A 19,778-nucleotide genomic window follows, 5' to 3' on the forward strand; every position below is an offset into this window, starting at 1 on the left:
TTTCCCGGTGAATTGTGACATTTTGTGTGTTGGCCAATAGTTTTTGTTTGAAATGTTCACTTAAGTCATCCATCACCTCCTTAAAAACATTACTGTTCGCTTCCTTCTTGGTTTCTTTTCCTGGTGGGGGTAAAATGCATATTAGGTTTTTATCCATGTTGCAGTTGCAAACCTATTAGACTTGTATAATTTCTCTTTTGTGTGTTTTATCACGGAAAGTTTCACAAAACTGAGCGTGTGCCAACGCGGGATTAGAACTCCCGACACCGATTCTAAACTCAGCGCTGATCTCCCCGTATGGCGCCTTACGCTGCGTTCCAGTGACGTGGCACGCCTTGGCGCATGCGCAGACGGGTACACAGGAGGGGCGTTTATGGCGCGAAAATCCCCTGACAGGATTTTCTTCAATCAGACTTGTACAGGAAGGCCAGAAGGGGCTGACGCATACTGGTGCAGAAAGGTCTCTTCACAATGTGCTGCTGAACTGTTAAACAATCATGGGTTTACGCCGTCGCACTTCAAATCACTTAGGACACGGCTAAACAGTTGTGAGAGGCACTAATCTTTGACGCTGTGGAGAACTCTATGCATTGGGATCCTTTAAGTGCTTATGTGCTCGTTTGGTCATCAAGATGATCGTGTGCATAAGCAGTTGTGGCCTTGACAATCAGGTGGCGCTGCTGCGTGAAGTGCGTAGTTCTCACCTTCGCGCCAACATGCTGTGGAGGACTCTAAAATAGCCGCCACAACTACCCTCAAGCTACCAAACGTGCAGTTCCAAGGTAAGCTAATCACTCCATGGAATATATTGATGACACTCGCCGATGCTGAATAACATTTAACATTAAAATGAGCCTCTTCGCCTCGGGCTGAGGAAGGTCGCCCTTCTTCTTTCGGATTGTTGGACAATCAAGGGTTTGTGCCGCTCACATGCACCACACTTTTACTCAGGACACAGCTTGTCATGCGCTGCACTTAACTTAAACAATGTGAGAGACTTGACACGCCACACCCTTTCAATGTCTATGTTCTTTTAGTAGGTGATTCTTCCCTTCCTCAGAGCGTCAACTCGTGCAGCCCTGGGTTACGCTGAATGTGGGGAGGTTAATAATTATCTCGCTTAAACATCAATAAATGCGGCTGCAGACGTTATTTTGGTGTGGGTCCTAGCTCTGCTCACTTCACCTCCACCCAGCTACCCAGGCTCACCTCATGGACCCGCTCAGAATACAGTGGTCCTGCGTTTTTCTTTTCTGTCACCGTCACCGTACTCGCAGGTCCCTCACTGTACTTCACGGCTTATCATATGATTTGCGAAGAATCCTGTTATTCTTAACTCAAGTTTTGTTTCGTCAGTTTCACAAGTTCATTTCGCATTCGACCCACTCATAAGTCGATGGCTCCTTTCACGCTCGACTTGCTCAAAAGCCGGCTTGCCAAAATTACAGAGCTGTTCCTTGCTCCTTTCACGCTCGACTTGCTCAAAAGCCGCTCCTTTCACGCTCGACTTGCTCAAAAGCCGGCTTGCCGAAATCACAGAGCTGTTCCTTGCTCCTTTCACGCTCGACTTGCTCAAAAGCCGCTCCTTTCACGCTCGACTTGCTCAAAAGCCGGCTTGCCGAAATCACAGAGCTGTTCCTTGCTCCTTTCACATTCGACTTACTCACAAGTCGAAGGCTATTTCACACTCGACCCGCTCAAAAGTCGACTAGCCGGAATCACGGAGCTTTCCTTAGCTCTTGACCTGTTGCACCGTGCCTTTAGAAGAGGTTGCTTCCGCATTCAAATTGGAAGGCAGTGGGTTCGTGGTGAGGGGCTGAGGTCCTCGTCGCCACTGTTGAAATGAAAGTCAGGGTCAAGGTGAAGTATGAAGTAGAAGTTTATTAAATCAACCCCACACCTTAAGGCGGTGCGTAGGTCAGTTAGTCAGAACAATAATGGCCGTGGGTGGCAGGGGAACGGAACCTGGACAGGATGGAATGTTGGGGAACCAATGGGAAGGGTGGGGGGCAAAGGATGCTCTCGCGCAGGAGAGCTGGCACACACCACTTGTCATAGGGTCCCGGGGGGAAACCAGGACTAGGTTACAACAAAGGCATTTTTCAATACATGTTCTATATCTTTTAAACCAAAATTGATGATAGAATGAGTGTGTCCTTGTGTAACGCAACTGGTGCTCATCTAAAGCGCTCCAATCCCTTCGGGTCGAGTTCGAGCTTTATAAATCTCACCCAAACAAATTGAAAATAATCTTAAACGGTGCCAAAACACGAGCTAGTTATTACCTTTCTCTCTCAGTAGTGGTGGAGTGTCAAGTAACCACTACCAATATTGCCCAGCTTTCTCTTGCAAAGCTTGTAGGGTCGGTTGGCAAACTGCTAGTCACACAGTGCTTCCCAGCAAGGTGATTTGCAGCTCTGCACTGCATGACAGATCTCATAAATATGCCGTTAGGTGACTAGCAGTTTGCCAACTGACCCTACAAGCTTTGCAAGAGAAAGCTGGGCAATATTGGTAAGTTTGTTTCTGTGTAGGGACGGACATCTTCCTGCACAAAACAATCCTGAGAGGCATATTCCTCTACTACCAATGTGTACCCCAGAATTCAGCACACATAGAAAGAGTAAGCAACAAGGAGATATAAAGCTATTTCTCCTCGTTACACCTCTCCTGGATGGCGCATCTTTTTGACACATTCCCAGGTCTACCAGTTCTGGTAAATCTGGGAATGCGTCAAAAACCGTAGTTGTGTGGGAATACCCAAGCAATGCTGATGGAATGCCTCCCTGGTGCAGAGTAAGCTGCGTTGATTTACTCAAGATTTATGAAGCCACTCATGGCCATGAACGATGGCCTTGCTTGGCTTCATAAACCCAATTTTTGAGTGGTTTCGCTCTTTCTCCTCGTTGCGTCATGCAAGAGCGAAGCAACAACGCTCATAAATATGCCCCCCTAGTATGTGTGTGAAACATAGTGCTCCAAAACTCCATCATTTATAATTACCTGATTGGAACGCAGAATAGTCCCTGAACTTTACTAATGTCATTCAAACACTGCAGCACTGGCTTACTCTGAACCCAATCACCCATGTTCACTGACTCGCTCATCCAAGCATTTTCACCATCACATGCAGAGCTTTTATTATAGCAAGAGCTCCGGGTTTTATGGTATTTATTTTTGTAACATTTCTGTCTGTATTTATCCATATTTATTTTTAGGCCGTTTTATCTGTATTTATCTATATTTATTTAGTGTTTTGCGTATAAATGAAGTTGAAAAACTTTACATTTTCATATTTATTTAACTTCTAGACGTGCACTCATACTTTGGTATGTTTTAGCTATTTAAGCTGTCGAATACTACTAACTATAGATCCATTGGTAAATAGTAGCATTATACCATAAAGTACGTTGACATTTGCCGTTATTTAAAGAAATTATTTAAAGAAATTTCATCTTGTTTTTTAATTTCCCATCCTTTCCATATGCTCAGCTGCAGGCCTATAATTCACCAGAGACAGCACAGAGAGTCATTTTCAATTCAATTCAAAAATCTTTATTCGATTGTAAGTAATACAATCATAAAAGTACAATTCATAAGTACACATTAAAAAGCATTCCAGACAATTCATTGCATATGACATGTAAGAGACACAGTATACAGTACAAAGAAAAGGATCATACAGCGGGCACTATAGGTATGAGCAGTGTTTAGTTAAGAACATAAATTACTGTGTTATTTAAAAACACCTAAAACGTTCGCAGCATAATTATCCATCCATACTTTTCCTAAAACAGATGGCTTTTTTAAAAAAGTTACAGACAAAAAAAGCACAGTCACATTTCAGTAGTTGTAGGTAGTAAAGTGCAGGCTTAATTTGTACAAAATTCAGTTTTTTAAGACACGGTATAAGGTATAGTTTCCGTAGGGTGGAATAATAAGGGCAGATAAAAAGAAAGTGGGCCAGATCTTGAGGAGACTTTCCGTCGCAGCCACAAGCTGGCAACACTTCACCCCTTTGTGCCCCACTTGGTACCGCCAGTAGGAGATGATATAAATCAAATCGGAACCTTATTAGTAAAAACTGTTCATATCTGGTCATAGGCCATGTCAAATAAGGTTCTATTTGTGGACAGGTTTTTAGTAGTAAGTGTTTCCTAACACTGTCCTTCTGTATCTCAACCTCTTCTCTGTCAGTACATCTTAACAATAGTAGAGCTTTTTTTACCGAGGTAACATCAGATTTTTTAATCAAGTTGGGAGTATAAAACAAATCAGGACGGCCAATTGCCGACAAACAATCCCTTATATACTTCACCCACGGAACTCTAAACCTCCCGTCTAACAATAAGGCTTCTTTCAGCAGGGCATGTGTGAGTGGAATGTCGGTATTAAGCCAACAATTCAACCAACACAGAACCGGGCTTACTGCTATTCTATCACCTAAGTAGGGGACCCCTAACTCCTCATGTACAGAATAGTTCCCAGTACCCCTTGGCAACCTCAGTATCTTTTTCAGGACGTTATTTTCTGTGACCATTAGGTCTTTTATCTTACAATAGCCCCAGAGCTCACTTCCATAGCAGGCAACTGCGACACTTTTAGCCTGGTACAGTTTGAGCAATGCGGCCGCAGGGCAATTACCGATTTTTTTTTTTTTTTTTTTTTTGCAAAGCCAAGTATGGCCGCATTTACCCGTAAGATTTCGCCCTTCTTTTTAGACACTGCGGGGCCCCACGATAATTTATGATCTAAAAGGACCCCAAGGTATGAAAAGGAATTAGTTAAGGGGATTTTCTCCCCATTTATACTAAAGGAATCAGTTTTCCGGGTACCCTTTCCTGCTTTCATGACATAGGACTTGGAATTGTTAATGCTTAGGCCACGTGACTCCATAAATTTAAAGAAGGAATTTAGTAACTTCTGAAGACCGATTGCTGTCCTAGATATAAGAACAGCATCGTCTGCATAGAGTAGCACGGGCACCCCCTTGCGCTCAACAAAGGGGTAATCTGCTTCAGAGTTTAAAAGAAATTCCTCCAATTCGTTGATATATAGATTGAAGAGGAATGGGGCCAAAATGCATCCTTGACGAACTCCCCGGTTTATTCTAAATTCGTCCGTTACTTTAAGATCTTGAGTGTAACGGACGTTAGCTCTAGTGTCCGAATGCAGATCGGCTAGGAAGTTAACAAGATTCCTCTCCACACCCATTCTCAACAAAGTAGCCCATAGTAAGCTCCTGTCCACACAATCAAAAGCGGACGACAAGTCCATAAATGCCATGTAGACGGTTCCTTGTCTAGCCAGGGTGTATTTGCTTATTATCAAATATAGGTTCAGGCACTGTGTAATGGTCGAATGGCCAGGTCTGAACCCATATTGTATAGGTGATAGAAAATTGTTATCATTGGCCCATATGGATAGCCTGTTAAGAATTACCCCCCCTACTACTTTAGCTATCGAATTTATTAAAGAAATCGGTCTGTAACATAAGGGACTGCTGCGATCGCCCTTTTTAAAAACGGGGACTATAGTCGATAGACCCCACATATTTGGGCACCCCGCTATCACTGCTGCATTTATTACCGCCGTGAGAACAGGAGCCCAAAAGGGGGTACTAGACTTGAACAGGTCCGGAGGCAAACCATCCGGGCCTGGGGCCTTATTGCTAGTTAGACCCTGAATCCCCCTTGCAACCTCGTTAACTGTAAAGCATAATGGGTTCGCAGATGGTATTAAAAACGCATTTTCAACACAATGCTCATTACTCTTAAAAATTGTACTAAAGTGGGTCACCCACTCCCCCTCTGAAATATTTGTACCAGGTACTGTGTCATTAGGGTTTTCAAACAAGGGTTTGTTAATGATTTGCCAAAACTTACTGCTGTTCCCCAACACTGAGGAATCCAAGAGGGATTCTATGATGTTAACCTTGATTTCCTTTTTTCTAACAACTAATACCTTCCTATAGGTTAGGCGAAGGCTTTTTATCAGGTCTGGGTCTCTGGGTTTAATTTTTAAAGCATTCTTCAGGTCCCTACTTGCCTTTGAGCAATTGTGGTCAAACCATTTAGAATTTTTTCCACTTTGCCCCTTCGTCGGAGCAGTTAGCAGAGAACCAATCTTTGAAATCAACCCCTCGAACCCAATCAAAATATTCATGGGGGAGGAGTCAAAAGATGAACATGCAGACAGCTCCTCCTCACAAGCGCTATTTATTTTGGAGTACAAAGTGTCTTGGTTTACCATTGACCACTTAATGCGACGTCTACCATTTATACAACTTGACGTGCCTCGGTCAATGCGAGATGTTCGTTTTGTGAGAAAAGACCCACCCAGACTAATGGCTAGGGGATTATGATCACTGTAAACACTGCAAAGGATAGTAAATTGCGAGACCCAATGTACAAGTTCTGGAGATACTAATATATGGTCTATAAACGATCCCTGGCCGTGTCCTTTGAAAGTTGGGACGTCAAAATTTTTTGAATCAGGGACCATAGACATAGCTACAGTTAAGTTATTAGCATTCACCAAATCATTTAAGTTCTTGCCTCCCCTAGTGTGAGAAAAGTGAAAGCCTTCAACACTGTTACAACCCAGGGAGCCCATTGGGGTAGAGCCTGGGTTACCACACGGGTGAACATTAAAATCGCCTACTATCATTATGTTCCGTGAAACAGTGCATGCGTTTTTACTCATTAGCTCTGTGAGGGATACAATGTTACAAACACCGTTACCGCTATTAACATTATAAAAATTGACCAGGGTCAAAACATTCTTGCCATTTTTTATATCAAGCATCTGGATGTTCAGGTTATCATTTTGACAGATGCTTGTTTTACAAAGCAAGCCCAAATTAATAAAGGTAGCCAGGCCACCCTTTGCTCTGCCCCTGGTTGAGGCAACCGCTGGAATGATAAAACTTAAGAACCCTTCAATGTGGACGTTTTTATGCTCCACCCAAGTCTCTTGAAGACACACAATAGTAAATTTTTTGATAAATGATAACCAAGCTGGGTCACATATCTTATCAGCCAAGCCAGCTATATTCCACGAAATTAGGCTCACACAATCTTCAGATACTGGACATATTAAAGTTTCTCTGGTAATTGGAGCAGATAATGGAAAAAGTGACTCTAAATGTGTGTCCCCAGAGTCCATAATACTTATTACTGCTGGTTCCGAGTGCTCCAAGATAGGATCAGAAACCCCATAAGAGTCAAGAGTATTGTCAGTTTTCGATGGAGAATCCAAAGGTAACAGTGACATTCTGGGATGGTCGTCGTGGCATCCTATCATATATGCACCCTTAACATCACCACTTACGGAAGCACTACTTTCTGGTCTCATGACAGGTAGGAGCAGTGAAGAACCCTCATTATTCCCAGACGACATTGTGGGTAATACAACAGGTAAACTGCTGTTCGTATCAGCATAAGTTGCAGCGGTATGTGTATCAGTTTTGAAACAACAAAAACCCTTCTCTTCATATGACCTTATAATATCTGCAGCATTTCCCCCCCCCCCCACGCCCTCTACACACCTTAAACATCAGTCACATTCCTCCAGGCCACTGAAAGCCTCGAACCTATTAAAAAGCTCTAAAGGGGTAAAAGGCATCAGATGTGTCATATTGCCATGTGCTCCTATTTTATGGTTTACTGGTATGGTATTCCACCCTTGCATTGCAGGTGTCGGAGCTAGATGATGCATATATGCAGGATTCAGGGCAGACTCCATATTAAAAAACTGGGTGGTGGAGTAGGTATTATTATTTGGATATTGTGGGGGAAAATACGGTGGACCTAGGGTAAAAGTATGTCAGGGGACGTGGCACAATACAATTGATTTCATTGCCGAAAGGCCAGTTCAGAATATGTAGTACTGCTTTTCTGTCCCTGAAATTTATAACCACAACGTCACCCCCTATATCCTTCGCTCTCCCCCCCAGCCAAGACAGACGGCGGACATGAACTATTTCGCCATTTATCAAGTTGGGTTTGGGTCTGTATAGAGAGAGCCAATGCGTTATCTTGTTTTTTAATTGGGAATATCCCTCTCTTTTTCCATTTGGCAGTTCGGGGACCCCAGTAAGTACAACCACATACGGTAGTGCTTCTGGTGGGAGTTCCATAGGCGGTGTCCTAGTCTGACCCCCTCTCCCCCGGGTAATCTCATTCCCTTCGGGTCTAGGAGGGAGGATACTAGTTTCCCTAGTCAAGGTGTTAGCTGGAATGACAGCCTTACTATTTGATTTTGTAATAGTTGGTCTACCCTGGGCTGCTATTGAATCTGTTGGCAGAGATTTATTAGGGATATTGCCGTCAAGATTTGACACACCCGTGTGCAAACAATTGAGGGCAGCAGGGATTACTTCTGCTGCCTGGCTATTACCAGTAGAGGATGAAGGGAGTGTAGAGGCCACAGCATTTTTTTTAAAATGGAGTGCGTTGTTGTAATAGCTTTATGTTGTTGCACTTTTGAGGGCCCTTGTGACCTAACAAAGTTCCCTAATGTAGTCAAATCCCCCTCTATTTTGCCCAGCCTTAACTCCATCCCCTTAAATCTGTCTGCCAATGCAAGCATATAACTATGTACAATCAGCTCAATGTTGTCCAAAAGGGACTTAGGAGAAGCAGATTGTGAATCTTCATCCGTTATAGTATGAATAATAACTGGCTCTATAGTTGGTAAAGATGATGGTGTTAGGGTAGTAGGGGCAAATGTTGTTACTTGTTTGGTAATTGGCTCTCCCAAAGATGTTATAACAGCGGTATGCGCCTTTTTGCCAAACTCAGTGTGATTTAATTTGGTCTTATTGGCAGGTGTTATTTTCCGTCTCCTTTTAGATGGTGGGGGCCCATGCATTTTGTCTGGCAGTGACCTCACGCTTTTGCCTCTTACTACCTTGCCAGGTCTGATTGTAGGTGAGATCAAAATCTTGGATGTGCTATCAAGGACATTAGTCACAGTTGGTGAATCATGGTGGATTTGAGTGGGTGACACAGCTGGGGCTAAACATTCTTGAAGGAGCAGGGGTATACTGGCAGTTAACGGTGTGTTATCTGCTGATGTGGTAATCAGGTCGTCGTCCAAGATAACAGACATTATGGGTTCTGAGAGTGTTCTATTTTTAATACGTTCTATTGATCGGCGGCGATCTGCCCTCCTCTCTGCTAACAACAACTCATTGTTACCCTCGGGAGCTGGTTTACGAAAATAGTCGTCCAAGGTTCGATTTAACATGCCCCCAGATTTATCACCTCCCGCAATAACAGGACTGGTAGCAGCTGCAGCCATCATGCAATAAGTAATAGAGATGGACTGGGCAGGAATAAGAGTTTTAACTTGCTGAAATCTTTAACCAGGACCTCAGGCCCAGCCCGGCCTCCTCTGGCCGATGAGGGCCGTAGAGGGCCCGCTCTTTGCCCGGTCTTCGCCCGCGCCCGTCCCGCGTTCGCGCGGGTGAGCGAGAATAAGTAGGAGGAGGAGCGAGCGGGAAGAGGCAGCAGGTGTGCGCGCTGGTCCGGCGCAATTACCTGTGGGCCTCGCAGTCCCGCTCGCACTGTAGAAATCCTCTGGTCACACCGGGTTCCAAAAACCAGGGATGGAGCACGCCAGCTCCCGCTGATGTCCACAGATAGCAAGGCAATTTAGTCACAATAATGAATTGAAAGAGCACGCCGGCTCCCGCTAATGCCCTCAGTTATCAGAGCAATTAGGTTACTGGAAATAAAAAGGCACGTCCCGCTTTGCAGCAACGACTTCGAGCGGCTCCCGCGGAGCGGGGGCCGCGAGTAGTATTTGAGTGTCGGGATACTTCAGGGAGGAGCGAGCGGGAAGAGGCAGCAGGTGTGCGCGCTGGTCCGGCGCAATTACCTGTGGGCCTCGCAGTCCCGCTCGCACTGTAGAAATCCTCTGGTCACACCGGGTTCCAAAAACCAGGGATGGAGCACGCCAGCTCCCGCTGATGTCCACAGATAGCAAGGCAATTTAGTCACAATAATGAATTGAAAGAGCACGCCGGCTCCCGCTAATGCCCTCAGTTATCAGAGCAATTAGGTTACTGGAAATAAAAAGGCACGTCCCGCTTTGCAGCAACGACTTCGAGCGGCGAATGGCTGTCATAAGCCTTCTGCTCCAACATTCCAATGTTTGTCTTTATGTTTCTCCCTTTTTAATAGAACATTCTACTCTTAGTGGGTGGACTGTTCTAGTAGCCCTTCTGCCTAAAGCTATGCCAGTTGTTAAAGACCTTCTCCCTTGTTATATGCCCTCGTCTTCGGTGCAGGCCTATAACTCATGTTCAGGGCCTTTAACAACCAGCATAGCCCTCAGCAGCGAGCTATAAATCTGTAGTAGTTTTTTTCTCACTTAAGGCATTTCAACAGCGAGCACCATGGACATTAACTCTCACTAAACAGCTTAACATTCAGGTGGACAGTGAGCAATATTGACATTTTTTCTTACAGAGTCTGTTTTAATATTAAAAACAAAACTCGGTTATAATTTTTTCTACACCCCGACAATGACAAAGCATGAAGTCAATTTCACAACTGTTCTTGTTGAAATGTACTTTGGCAAAGTCATTATGTCACACCTAGCCTCTATTGATTTATTGCAGGCTAGTGGGAATTGGGTGACAGCATCATGAAAATGGGGGTTCTTTCTAAGCGTTAATTTCAGATACGGCTGATTATGCACTCACCACATACACACACCATATTAAAAGCACACAGTATGTGGTTTGCTGAAGAATTGTGTTGGTATTATGAAAAACCGGTATGGGGTGCAATCAGTGTTGAAAAGGTACTGGGATCTCGCCCGATCCGGCATCTAATTCTGAGCTCAGAGAAAAAAATGTGTTGTGTCATTTTCTGATTCCGGGATACAATTCACCAGTACCTGCACGTTGTTTACATTCCTTTCAGAGCAGCAAAGTGCAGGTAGGAGGGCGCTTTTTTATCTTCCAGCTGGGCCCAATATAAAGGCCTGACTTAAAGGGTTGTCAGCTTTCCTTGTGTTGGAGTATCACTGGGCGGGAGCCATCGTTTTTAAAATAAATTCATAAGTTAACTGTCAGACTCTTCATTTCTAGCTCCACAACTCGTTACTCTACCCGCTTTCCTCTGCCACACCTTGACCTCCAATTTATGGGGTCCTGGAGTGAGGTTTTTCCAATTCCAACACTGGCTGCAATGCATAATGTTATATGCACTCACTCGCTGACGTTCAGTCTCACACTGTTATAGGTTCAAATAAGTGAAAGCTAATGGATTTCCCAACAAAACAGATGGCATTCACTACCAGAAGAGCAGACTGGCTGGGTGGACAACTATTGGAGTGATGGTTCTCAGACAGTTTTTTAAGGGCCTTACTGTAGGGCAGCCAGCATACCATTACTCTGTATGTCTCTAGTAACAAATCTGGTACTGCGACCAGAGGACAAAAGAGAACAGATGGAATGTCAGTGCTTGGGGCTTTTGTATCATGATACCTTGATCGAAGAACCAATTTAAGACCCTTAGCCGACCCTAAATAATGGTAGACAATCATTCCCTGAGCAACCCCCCAAATATAATGGTCTTTGTGTCACAAAACCCGAAAAAAAATGATCAACATGAATCCTGTTTGACACTTAACGGTATGATCCTGCTGTATTATAAGGGCTTAGAGCAGGGTAGGAACTCCCACCAAGTAATAATTCAAAGCCTTGTTAAGTAAAGTAAAACAGGTTTCATCGATGAAACCCCTGATTACACCTGCCTACGTTTGAACAAAGTTTCAGGCCAATCTCACAGAAATTGTGTTAAATGGTTAGAGCAGAACTAAACAAAACTACCTCAAACCAATTTAGTAAAAAAGAGAAATATTTAATAAGTACACCCTTTCAAAAATGGCTTTGTCATCGTAGAGTTAACTGCTTGGGGACTTCCTAGCATCAGACGCTATTAAACTGGCCCTGCCTGAACAGCAAGGTGGGCCATTATTTACTGCAACAAATACCCATGATCACCATGGTCTTTGACCACTCTTTTTGCCTGATAAGAATGTGATCTCACACCCAATACCTGCTCTGTAGGTATGCAACTTTAGTGTCTTGCTTTATAACAAAATCTTCTTTAATCTCTCACAAGAAGAGGTGTGGCGCCGCGGCCAGGGCGACTGACGCTGGAATCTGGGGACCACGGTTCGATCCCCGGCTCCGGCGGCAGGTCAGCCCAGCACCATGTGACTCTGGGCAATAGCTCGCTTAATCTTCCCGACGGCCCCGAGCGCCTAGAGACCCTTACGGGTGATTGTGCGCTTTACAAATGTGGACTTTACTTTACAAGAATGCAAAACCAAGACTGTTTTCCAACACTTATTGTTCATAACAAATGCCCTTCCCCCTCACTGATTTGCCTATCCACAGTATGATTAAGATTCTCCCCATGAAAAACCTTGACAAATAGCAAAGAGTCTAACACAATGCTGCCGGGTTTATATGTGGACTCAGATGCAGTGATCCTATCACTCATGCTCTTAGATCACTGCACTGGCTGCTGGTTAAAGAGTTACCACAATGTAAGTCTCCTTGTAAAATCCACACATCCATGGATGGTTGTGCCAAACCGTACCTAACCACTTAAAGACCCATTAACAAACAGGGTAATGATACCAGCCTCACCCAACTAGGTTCAAAACATTTAGAATCTGAACTCATCATTGGATTGAGTCTTAATACTTCTTCATGTCTGGAGACTTCAAAAGTGCTTCCTTATGTCATTTATTTATTTGACAGCACCAATGTTTTGATCAGAAGTCTTTTAAATACCCACGACGACAGTACATAGATCGACTCGGGTGGGGTGATTAACAGACTTTAGGCATATGGCAGTTGTTTTTTAGATTAGTGTTGTAACCTAAGCATTCCCTCACCCCTTCCCTTTCCCCGTTTTCCCCCCTCCTCTGGGTATAGTGTTGGTACATTCCATGTGACAGCCAGGCGCTCACTGTGGAATGTTGACACAGTGACCCGGGCTACCATACTGACAAGCTGACGGCAGTTCTTTGTTATCAACTTAAGAATAAAGACCCTTCAGACAAGAACTCTGCGTCCCTCTTTACTACATTTTCCTGGCGACGAGGAGGAGGAGACTGGGCCAGGGACAGTGACTGCCGTTTCCCTGGACGATATTCATTGCTTGTCAAGAAGGAAAATACCTCAAGTAGCCTGTGACAAAATTTAAAGGAGCAATCCCAAAATGAAGGCGGACATGTGAGCTGTGGTAAACAAGTAAGGTGACACGGCGGCTTTGTTTTCACTGAAATTTATCAGTCGATAATAAACTCCTGCGGGGTCAAGCTTAACTCGGATGCCAGGTCGGGCATCGAATTATTAATTGAGACTGGGTCGTTAGTGCGGGAGCGGAGAGAGGCTGGGGGAGTAAAGTGTAATCTCCAACTTTCGGGTGCCGGTCGGGCATCGTTGTTCTTAGTCTGCGGGGGAGCCATTCCCAGCTGTGGGGAGGAGTGCAGCGCTAGAATTAACATCGAGCGAGGGTGACCGGCGAGAGGTGCAATCAGGGCTGCTCGCACCAGGTCTGTCAACGCAGCTGTCCGCTCCGTTCAATTTCGGAGTGCGCTATTCAGCAAATATTATCTCCCTCACAGCGTCAGCCCCAGCGCGCTCAGTCTCTGGCGATCTGACCCACGCTGAGGCTGTTTTAAAGCTGAGGCTCCTCGCGCGCACGACTGCCGGCGCTCCTACTTCGACGCACATTCAGTCAGCGCTCTCACCTCCCGTCATTCTCCAGAGATCGTGTTTCCTCAGCGCTGCGCTCTGGTGTCCTGCCTTCGAGGGAGTTCGACTGGAAGGGCTTATCTGTGAAGCGCACGTCCTGGAAGGGGACCCAGACTGTAGTCGACGTCTTCCTGACAGGAACTTGATTGAGGGAAAGCCTCCACACAGGAAGCTCCCGCCAGTATGTAGAAAGGAGCAGTTCCATTGGGCACCGTGAAAGACAACCTGTAGAGGCAGAAAGGGGACTGTATGAACAGGGAGATACTGTGATTCTCCTGTTTTACCATGATTGATGTGTAACATTGAGAAGAAAAAAAAAAAGCTAAGTTTAAATGTGAGCTCACATGTGTAATCCTTCAGATTAGACCCACTGCAGCAGTGGGAGAGAGTGCACTGCTTCAGGAAAATCTTTGGTGTATTTTCATTAAGCTATTCATAATTTAACAGGATTTTTGTAGTTGCATGGCAATGGCAGGAGCAGGAATGAGCCAACCTCCACCATTCCTCAATGAGTTAGGTGAGCCAGTCATTCCTTGGAGAAGGTGGGAAGGTATATTCAAATCCTACCTAATAGCTATTGGGGGTAGCAACTACACGAACATACGCAAACAACATATATTGCTACACAATTTAGGCACACATGGGAGGAAAATATACGAAGATATTACAGGGAGATTGATAGAGGATGAGGAAGAGGTGGTGGAAGAAGGTGTCAATGTGTATGAAAGCACACTGAGGGAACTAGCGGCTCACTTTGAGGAGAAGATAAACGTAGTGATGGAAAGGCATAAGTTCTTCAAGAGGGTGCAGAAGAGGGAGGAGAAAGTGAGCAATTACATAGCAGTGTTAAGAGGGTTGTCAGCCACTTGTGAGTTTGGTCAGCTCACCGACTCATTAATAAGAGACCAACTAGTGAGGTGCACCAATGACACGAAGATACAAGAGGAATTACTGACAAAGAACCCAAATCTGGAGGAGGCAATAAACATTGCTAAGGGACTAGAACACACTGCACGCTGCATGAGGGAAATGAAAGCACCTGAAGGGACTAACAGAGAGAGGGCTGAAGGTAAATTCAGTACAGAGAGTGAAACAGTTTGCAAAGTAGGCGACAAAAGTAAAGAGGTCAATCGCAGCAAGCCTAGTTCTTCTGTGTGTTACAAATGTGGCAGTCCCAATCACTTAGCCAATAACTGGAAATGTCCAGCAAGGAATGTACAGTGCAGAAAGTGTAACAGATGGGGGCATTATTCTAAGGTGTGTAAGGCCCCGGGAAAGGCAGTGCATGTCATTGAAGAAACACCTCAGGAAGAGGAAAGGGAAAAGTCTTACGTCTTTCAAGTGGGGGATGAGGAAGAAAATGATGATGATATGTACCCTAAATGTGATGTTTTACTTGATGGGGTTAAGTTCAGTATGTTCGCAGATTCATGCTCCCCATACACGTTAGTAGACAAGAAAGTGTTTGATGACAAATTTGCTAACCGCCCTGTGAAGTTGTATACACCAGACATCAGTCCAAAGGGTTACAATGAAGGAAGGATTCCCCTGGAGGGCATGGCAACCATGAGAATCTCATTTAAGGATAGACACACAGTAGGGAAGGTGTATGTATCCACGAGGGGATCGACCTTATTGAGTTGGAAGCATCAGAAGCAGTTGGGAATCATCCTTGATCCTAACAATAGGGAGCAGGTGTTGTTAATTGAACCTGAAGGAATATCAGAGGATCTCACCAAAGAGTTTAAAGAAGTGTTCAGTGATAGATTGGGTGTGTTTAAGAATTACATGCACAAGATAGTGTTAAAGGAGGGAGCGGAGCCAGTAGTGCACAAGACCAGGTCCATACTATTACGCATGAGGGAGCCCCTCCAGCAGGAACTCCAGAGACTAGTCAATGAGGGGGTCATTACAGAAATTGAGAGTTCAGCATGGCTTGCCCCGATCGTCATCTTTGCCAAAGATAAAGGGAACAGCATAAGACTCTGCGTGGACCTGAGAGACCTGAACGCCAACATCCTGGTGGACAGGTTTCCTCTTCCCAGGATAGGGGAGATGTTAAGCACCATAAAGGGGGCCAAGTATTTCAGCGTGTTGGACCTATCGTCGGCCTATTATCAAATCAAACTCCATCCAGAGTCCCAGCTATTGACAGCATTCACTACCCCATTTGGAAATTTCAAGTTTCAGAGAATGCCATTTGGATTGGCGTCAGCTGCTGCTGCTTTCCAAAGAGTCATGCAACATGCGTTGAAAAACTGTAGGAACACCATATGTTTCCAAGACGATATACTTATCTTTGGTAGTTGCGAAGAAGAACACAATGAAATGGCTAGAAGAGTCCTGAAGAAGTTGAAAGAAGTAGGCTTCACCACGAAACCCTCCAAATGCAAACTGGGAGTAAGCTCTGTGGACTACCTGGGACACACTCTATCCGAAGAAGGCATCAAGCCAAAACTGGACCTAGTAAAGGCAGTGGAGAACGCTCCCTCTCCCAAGAACAAAGAGGACATACTGTCGTTCCTAGGTCTGGCAGAATATATGGCCAAGTTTGTTAAGGATTTTGCGATGGTGTCGCAGCCGCTAAGAGACTTGATAAAGAAGGACAGTGTGTTTGAATGGGGTAAAGAACAAGAAACGTCCATGATGAGCATAAAAAAAGCTATCATTGGAGCTCCATATATAGGGAAGTTTGATCCTAACGGAGTAACCATCATCTCCACGGATGCAAGCAACAGAGGCATTGGGGCAACACTGGCGCAGAAGGAAGGCAGCAAGATAAACGTGATAGCTTTTGCATCAAGAACCCTCACAGTGTCTGAAAAAAACTACTCGACCATAGAGAAGGAAGCCCTGGCTGTGTATTGGGCCGTGTGTCACTACAAATTTTTCATTTGGGGCATGCCATTTGAAATACAGACTGACCACAAACCGCTGGTTTCTCTTTTCACCAAAAAGAACATGGAAAGCATGACGCCAAGGATAGCTAAATGGGCAGTGGGCCTACAAGCATATAACTTCACAGTGTCCTACATTCCTGGGCAACAAAACAGAGTTGCAGACTTCTTGTCAAGAGCACCCACAGAAGGAGAAGAGGAAGGTTAACTCAATCATGGAGGTGCGTTTAGCAGCAGTTGAAAAGGTGTCATGGGAAACACAGATGGATCAAGATGAAGTATTGAAGAAGGTGAGGAGATATATTGTGTCGGGATGGCCCAAGAAATGCAAGGACACAGAGTCAGAGATCCAGCCATATTGGAATGTGAGAGAGGAGTTATCAGTGGAAGGGGATCTCATACTGAAGTCAGGAAAATTAGTCCCTCCAGATGCCATAAGAAACCAAGTAGTGGAACTAGCCCACGAAGGACATCTAGGAAGGAGCTTGTGCAAGGCCAGACTCCGGGCAGACTATTGGTTTCCTACAATGGACAGAGAAATGGAAGACAAGGTACGCGACTGTTACGCGTGTGCCCTGAGTGATAAGACAAAGATCACGAGAAGAGCACCACTGTCACCCGTTGAAGTTCCAGAAGTTCCATGGAGCAAGTTAGGATTTGATATTGCAGGTCCCATCCGGGGTAGAGGACCCCAAGACTGTTACCTATTAGTCTTAGTGGACTACTTCTCAAGCTGGATAACCTGCAAGATTGTCCACAGCGTGAGCACTAAAGTTATAGTAGATTTCCTTAAAGAGGTGTTCACCCTAGAAGGCATACCCTCCACACTGGTGACAGACAATGGAGTTCAACTGGTGTCGGAAGAAATGAAGGAATTCCTCAAAGACTGTTCAGTGACCCACATTCGCACACCACTGTATTGTCCCAAAGCAAACGGAAAGGTGGAGAGAGTCAACCGTATGTTGAAGGAGAGCATCCAGTTGGCCAATAGGGCAGGGGAGAACATAGAGGAGGCCATAAGAGACATGCTGTGGGCATACCACACCACGCCTAAGTCCACCACCGGATGCACGCCCTTTGAGTTACTGAGGGGAAGAAAAGCGGGCACCAAACTCACACCAGGTTGGATGGGGAGAAGACATTCAACGGAGATCGAGCACGGAGAAGTCAAGAGGAAGATTGAAGACAGTCAACGAAAATACAAGGAATGGTATGACAAGAAATGGGGAGTGAAGGAAAGAGAATTTCAGGAAGGTCAAAGAGTCTATGTGAAGAAACCGGAGAGACTATGGAAAGGGGGTGACAAGTTCTATGCCTCCAAGACCATCGGGCAGCCAAATAGAAATTCTGTGGTCATGGAAGATGGGAGGCTATGGAGCCATGATCGAGTGGTTCCAGCAGAAGGGAGAGAACAGGGGTCAGTAGTGAGGAGAGCAGGAGGTAATGACGTCGGAGAAAACGTCAGACAAGACAGAAGGAGTGTTAGATTTAGAACCTCTCCTCAGTGGCACAAACAGTACATAATGAGATAGACGCACACATCACATTCATAGCCTACCATTCACCGCAAGACAGACTTCTGAGTACTCGTGTTATTTCCCTTAAGGGGGATGATGTGTTGTAACCTAAGCATTCCCTCACCCCTTCCCTTTCCCCGTTTTCCCCCCTCCTCTTGGTATAGTGTTGGTACATTCCATGTGACAGCCAGGCGCTCACTGTGGAATGTTGACACAGTGACCCGGGCTACCATACTGACAAGCTGACGGCAGTTCTTTGTTATCAACTTAAGAATAAAGACCCTTCAGACAAGAACTCTGCGTCCCTCTTTACTACAATTAGTTACACCAGTTGTTAAATTTTAAATGGCAAAGAGGCACGAAATTTTATTTACTTCATATATATATATAAGATACGTTCACATATACATTTCATCAATGCTGGAACGCTAATAAACGCATTAAGATTAAGTAGACTGTATGACTAACAGTTTTCTAGTTGATTTGCACCACTGTTCCTTCGTACAACTAGATACGTCCGTAAACCTTATTTGCAGTACTCTGTAAGCAAAAACATATTCCACCTCAGCTTACTGCCACCAAATCAAATGTTTTTCTGCCATTAATCAGGCCTTAGGCCAACTACTGAATTTTGTTTTCAAGGATGCAAACTTACTGTTACTATCTCTATAACTCCTATCCACATACATATGTTCATGAAGCCCTCGACCCATACACCTCAAGCTTCTAGCCACACCCAGTCTTCTTTGGGCTGCCTTGAGAGAATGGCCCTTCCGTCTGGTCGGCCCTTTGTATTAACACCACCTTCCTCTAGACATGCATGCTATTCTATCTCTGTAAGAGTTTAAAAAGTGCTAATGAGCCACTTTCTACAAATCGAAAGAAGAGTGTTTACTGCCTCCTACTCCGTTGTAAGTGTATACATTCCTGGGCCATGTGTACATTACAGGGAATTTCATTAGACATGTTATTACATAATTTGGGCTGCTGCAGCTGTCTTGGTAGTAAGAATGGTTATTTTCATGGGTTGAAGTGAACCCTGAGGTTTCTGGCTGAGGAAGTGAATTTCAGAGTGTCACTGGAAAATGTATTGTGTTTGTAAGAGAGATGGGTAATATTGTTGAGTGAATGTGTAGATCTTGGGTTTTTGACAAGTTCATTATTGACTGTAGTGCTATCTAATGTCTGTTAACACTGAATTAGGTCTTCTTCAATGTGTGACCGTAAGAAGGGTCCAATGTAGGAAAATAGAAAAAGACTTGAATGGTGGCCGACCGCCCTCGGAAGCCCTCCGACACCCTCAGACCACGCCAAAAACCTCGGCATCGTACTCGACTCATCCCTCACCATGAACGACAGCGTCACCTCCAGCTGCTTCAACACACTCCGCATCCTCCGCAAGACTTTCAAAGGGATCTCCCCTGAGGCAAGGAAGACAGTCGCCCACGCACACATCACCAGCAGACTGGATTATGGAAATGCTCTCTACTCCGGCATGAATAAGTCTACTCCGCAGACGATACAGAACACCGCCGCCAGAGTCGTCCTGGGCATCCCCCGGCATGAACACAT

General features: G+C 44.9%; 1 protein-coding gene across 2 annotated transcripts in view; it reads left to right on the forward strand.

Annotated features, from left to right (window-relative positions):
* Positions 1-19,778, forward strand: part of CHD1L (chromodomain helicase DNA binding protein 1 like) — a 296,369-nt gene that overhangs the window by 2,962 nt on the left and 273,629 nt on the right. The window lies entirely within an intron of this gene.

This window comes from Lissotriton helveticus, chromosome 8 (assembly GCF_964261635.1).
Source record: "Lissotriton helveticus chromosome 8, aLisHel1.1, whole genome shotgun sequence".
Classification (NCBI taxonomy): domain Eukaryota; kingdom Metazoa; phylum Chordata; class Amphibia; order Caudata; family Salamandridae; genus Lissotriton; species Lissotriton helveticus.